The sequence below is a fragment of the Psammomys obesus genome, unplaced genomic scaffold (genome assembly GCF_907164565.1).
Source record: "Psammomys obesus unplaced genomic scaffold, mPsaObe1.curated_primary_1811, whole genome shotgun sequence".
Taxonomy (NCBI): Eukaryota; Metazoa; Chordata; class Mammalia; order Rodentia; family Muridae; genus Psammomys; species Psammomys obesus.
The window spans coordinates 11,113,465-11,119,610 of NW_026596039.1; positions in this window are offsets into that span (position 1 = coordinate 11,113,465).

Genomic DNA, 6,146 nt, shown 5'->3' on the forward strand with positions numbered 1-6,146 from the left:
GTAAGTCCAGCCTTAGTAAAGCAATCTCCTTGGCATCAGCCTTCAAAAATAAGTGTCTAAAGAAAAATTTTCAGCTTGCTGAAGTCACAGAGGGAAATGGGATCAGCTGGTGAGATTGTGATGCTGGAACTCCAAGCTGTCACGCACCTGCTGTCCTTGGTGTCCTGTCTCCAGTACCCTGGCTACTATCCAAGCTTAAGACTCATGTCTTAATTATGCCATCAAGGGCTCTGGTAAGCTAATTACTAAACAAAAAATCAATGCCATTGAAGTCAAGATTAATGAGTTCCAAGGCTACCAACACTCTGACTGTAATTACTACAGTGATCATCTGACTTCCACAGATCACCTAGAAAGGAAGAGAGGGTCCTGTCACTATGAACGATTCACTGAGGCCCTGTCCCAGATTTCTTTTCCAGTGGATACTAAGGCTGGAAGAATTCTTGTCATTCATCCTCCCACTCACGGGTTCTTTTGTATCTACTCAATCAACTTTAAAAGCTCAGGTGCTGGAAGTGACCATATGGACAATTACACTCATTGACAATGGGAAGGCAGAGACTACAGTCAGAGTGTTCGCTCAATTGGATGTGGCATTTGCATTTGGAGATTCAGGTTTCACTAGGGACTCTTCTCCCTCTGTGTTTTGTATGTGATGTCTGGTTTGCCCTAACAACAGATACGACTGAACAGGAGGTTCCCGAGCTTCCTGGCTCCTGGAGGCACAGGAACCACTTCTTTGTCAAGGTCCCCACTCTTCATCCTTTCCTACGCCCCACCCCCACCTTGCAGAATCCTGGGCTCAACCTCACTTCCTTTCTGTGGATATTTTCCCTTTAATCAGAAATTGCCTGGTCTCACCTGCAGCTTTTGTTCCAATGTTGCTTTAAGAAATAGGCACATGCAATTGATTTCTGCAATAATTACATAAATATTATTGTGGATTAGGATGGGCACATCTGCAGCAAAATAATGAGGTTTTTTTTTTTTGTTTTGTTTTGTTTTTGTGCCCAGAACTGTAGCCAAGACCCAAATGAAGCATGAATGAATCTTGTATTCCAATTAGATAAACTGAGGACCTGATACTGCAGTTTGCAAATGTGAGGTTGCAGGACTGACTGACTTGCTACATTCTACCTGCCCTCTGTCTGGTCTTTGGCCCTCTGTTCTCATTTATATAAGGTGGGGATGGGAAATGGTGTGGTAAGATGGTTACAATATGGTTAGCTTGTTCTTTATCTCCCCTGGGAGAATATATGATCAATGACTAGTGGCCACTTGTGGTCAGGCCTTCTGCAAAAGGCCTGAGCATAGGAAGAGAATGCAGTTTAGGTTTTTTGAGACATGAACAAATGTCTATTCACCCTACATAGTGTACTAAAGGCTAAGGAATCCACTAGTAGTATATTTGGGTCACCTTCAGGAGAGCAGGTAAGGAGTCGCTTCTAAGAATATAGAAGACTCAAAAGCAGTTGTATCACCCAAAAGCTGACCACAGCATAGGCAATGAGTCACAAAATCTGCATTTCATGAACTTCCCACACAGCTTGCTGGCAGTTCAGTCTAAATATCCACTTCTTAGCCGGTGCTGCTGCTTATATAACTTTGGGGGAGGGGTCTTGTGAGTCCTGTAGCTTTCAGGAGTCCCTTAAGCCAAATGAGTTTTGTTTACTTCCTAAGTCTTGTGAGCCTCCAACTCCCTTCAGAAAGGAGTACTTCATTTTGAGGTAATAGGTTCCCAACCATGACCTATGGAGGCACCTCCATCCTTTTTTCACTTGGTCTTTGAAGAGAAGAGAGGAAGGAGACTAACCTTTTCTGTTAATCTGAAATCAGCCTGACCTAAAGGGGTGCCGGATAAGGAGGGGCCAGAGCTGGGAGCTCTTCTCAGGCTGCTGCTAGAGCTGCTGCTGAGATCTTGCAGAGATGCAGGACCATAGCCCAGCCCATGTTAGTGGAGACCTTACGTTTCTCTGAATGGGTATGAAAGGGAAACCTGCTTGAATTGAACATTCCTCCAACAAAGAATCCTAAAGTCTACATGGGGATTGCCACACCAGCACTGAACACTGCCTTCCCACAGAACCAAAACAAACCAGATCAAGATTGGAGAAGCTCCCTCACGACCTCTGCTCTTCCCTGGAAGGAGGTATTTGTCATCTCCCCATCCTTTATCCTGCTCTAAGTCTAGAAAAGCTAGACACAAGAGAAAGAGGAGAAGGAAGTGAAAAGAGACACCACACAACTTTCACCTCTGGGTCCCTAGAACCATAGAGTTCCTAGACCTTGAAATGGCAGTAGGGAAGAAGAGCTTTGAAACAAACACAAAGTTTGAATTTGAAACCAACTAGACTGAGTTTTTAATAATGAGTAGCAGGAACATTTTTTTTTTTATTTTTGCCCAAAGTATCACTAAGTGATGGACAAGGGGGATTCAACAGAATATAGCAGAAAGCAAAGCTTGAAACAGACGAACTTTCATGTTCATCCCCTACTGTGCTGAGACTCCTCCATGAGCCACTGTACATCATTCAAGTCAGGGCTCCGTAAACAAAGCCATGGCAAGAGATTCTTCTCGAATCTTCACATGCATTAAAGATGTGGGGAAAGGAGTAACTTTACGCCCTGTCAGAGGAAAGGCAAATCAGTGAGAGGCCTAGCAGGCACAGTTGGATCATATTCATCATTAGCCTCGACAAGTGAAGACCTTTGACTTAGTGTTTGTTTTCTAAGGAATTTCCTCACTGACTGTTCCACAAATGTAGGTGGAGTATTACTGATGTGTTGGCATTGTTTTCAGTAGGTGAACCATAGGAGCCTGATGAACCTTACAAACCAGTGAGAAGGAAAGAAAGAGATACAGCTACACCTGACTTTGTTTTAAGATGGTAGTTCTCAACCTTCTTAATACTCAGACCTTTTAATGCAATTCTTCAGGTTGTGGTGACCCCCAGCCTTAAAATTATTTTCATTGTTACTTCATAATCGTAATTTTGCTACTGTTATGAATTGTATTGTAAATACTTCTGGAGATAAAGGTAAGTCGATGGGCTTATGAATGATCCACAGGTTGAGAATCACTTCTTTATGAGAATGAAGAGTGTGTGATGGCAAGAAAAAATTGCATGTAGTAGGAGAACTTTCTGAGAAGTGAGCAGAGCAGGTCCTAAAGCACAAAGGTAGAGAGTGTGGTGTGGTTAAAAGGATCTAGGAGATTTGGTTTGAACACAAAGATGATGAGGAAGTGGGAGGATGACAGAGGAATAAAGAAGGGAGAGTTGAAAGAGAGGCAAAGACTCAAGGGGTTAATTCAGAATGTGTGAAGAGGGCCACTGAAGCATCGTTTACAGTTCTAACATCTGAAACTGGATGATAAGTTAGATGTCGAGCAATAGATTATCACCAACTAACAACACCAGTAAAGTAGAATACCACATGGCTATAACAATGAGATGTGAAGGGTGATTTATAGACTTGAACATTGTTCAATGAACATTGTCAAATAAAAATCAGGATATAAAATTATATGTACAGTATGCTCTTTCAGGAATTATGCCAAGATCCTGAGGAGTTATTTATCAGCCAGTTAACTGTAGGTATCCCAGTTTTCTGGGGTCACACTAAATTTTGTTCCTTATTTTTTATCCAGCCGTAGTTTCTCCTATACTTTATCTGCATTCAAGTCATAAAAAAGAAGTGAAATCTCCCAGAAAAATTACACCACTAGAATATAGGTTTAAAGTCTTAGTGCAGGACAATCCTAATCTCTCTGTGATGCAAGAAGAAAATTAATCAAATTTGAGAAGAGGAAGTTGATGTAAATACAGCTGACACAGAATATCCATCAGCATTATGGACTTCACTAAAGTCTGAAGTATCACAAAAGACTGTGTCTGCTCCCTTCCCATAAATACACCTGACTATTCCCTACCATGCACAGCAGTGGCTGGGCCTCAGGAAGCACCAGTTTATCATAGACCATTCTCATGATAGTTTAATAGCTTCAATGTTTCTCTTGTTTCATACAGACACTTCTTGATCCATGAACATTAAACTGATTGTTATACCAAGGCCCATTCAAGGCTTGATGAATTCCAGTGAGCTTATAGTTTTGTCTAATAAATGGGTGTCTGGTCTTAGTAGTGTGACTCAATTTGGGATTTTATATACACATCTATTACTAGGAATATACATCCCTGTCTTAAAGGAGCTTGTATATAGAGAGGGAAAGATGATGGTGTGCTTTCTTCTGCCTGGTAACATTTCCTTGTATGTTAACACACTTTCATTTTGATTCAGATGTTTTTAATAACAGTCAATTTGTGACTGAGCTATCAGGGAGTAAAAGCTATTATTTGAACTTTGAACTCAGTCTGACTTTTGGTTATGGTCTTCCATGACAACATGGATGCTTTGTCCATTAATCCCTCAGTTATCACTTTTTCTGTTTCTCGGTTGCCACTGGTCCCTTTGCCATCAATTTCCTTTCTGAACAACTTTTGGTTTATCCAAATAACACTATGTCTCTGGTCCAGTCCATGCTTCATGTGTGTGGGGATTCTTCAGTGCTGTGGTTTACACGTATCTTCACCCAATTTGCTCTGAAAAAAAATCTTGTAGACTTCATCACAGGAAGCTTAAAGTATAATGACATCAGTACTTACTAATGGGGTGATCTTATAAAATTATCGTGCCTTTTTTAGAACATCTGTTTCTGTGCCATGAGACAGGATTACAAGATGCAGGATTACTGATTGTCCTAAGAGTTTGACTTACCAACACTGTGTAACTTTAATATGCATTTATGAAGCACCAGCTCTGCACTTGACATGAAACAAACACTGGTTTTTACTCTAGTGCTTAATCATCAATAAGATTGTGCCAAGAATTTAGTGAGTAACATTGTTTATTGCTTCCAATGTTTCATCCATGAGAATCTTCTACCTTTTTGTTTGCTAATATCAACTATTTACCAAATTCCAAAATAAACCCAGTGAGGATGAAGTGACCAACAAAGACCTTCTCTTACACAGCTACTCAGATAAAACAAACAAACAAACAAACAAACAAACAAACAAACAAAGTTTTCAGCCTAAATGTGATGAGATTTGCATCTTTAAGGGGACAATTCTTTCCCCTAAGTAGTTGGAAAGTGCTCCCTCTTGCCATTTTTGCCTGTTATGTTTTGCCCAATCTTTATCAAATTTGCCACCTCTAGATAGGGAAGTTTCCCTGACCTCTGTATTTGGGTTTTGTGTACTCCCCTGCATTCACTTTAACCTCTGTGTAGCTCTTAGTGAATTGAGTATTCACATGTCCAAATGCCCCACCAGGCTGTCAGTGCTCCAACCAGTGCTCTTAGATTTGTGTCCCTAATGCCTAGGCAGAGCATGGAGTGGGTAGGTAGTAAGTATTTGGTTAAATCCTGAAAAAAGCAGATTCAGGGATGTGAGGAACACGGACAGACTGCAGGAAGATGAGGCAATAAAGAAAGGTAAGTCTGGACATCAGTGAGAAAAGACATGTCACACCTGAGACCAGTGAGAAGGTATTAGGTAGAAAAGGCAATGGAGGGAACAGAGGAGTGGAATTAGATTTCTTTTGTAAGATTGGAGAGATACGTGTTTTTAAATGTTGATGAGAAGGGTCTGAAAGGAGGATTAGGAACCAGGAGACTATTAGTTACTGATGCAATGATGTCATGCAATAAACTACTTCCAATCTCAGTGGTTTATAGTAATATGAATTACTTATTGAGCTCATGTGTCTGCAGGCTAGCGGTGTGGTTCTGTATTACATTGCAGGTTTGAGTGTCTGAGGCTGCTCCATTCTCCTCAAACCTAAAAGCTACTCAGACATGTTCTCCTGATGTTGGTAAATGCTGAAGGAGGACCATAAATATCTGAGGTCTTCTAAGGCCCTGGCTCAGAACCAGAGCATTATCATCACTGCCCGTACTGCTATCCAAAACAAGTCACACGGAAATCTCAATCTCAGCCACCATAAAATGGAGAAAAGTACTCTGCCTGCAGTGAACCATAGCAAAGAGGGGGAGGAGAATTGTGGGTTAATAATAGAATTTAGAATGGCAAGAGAATAAAATGTAGGCAATGAAGTAATTCAAATGAAAAACTACAAGGTCTAAG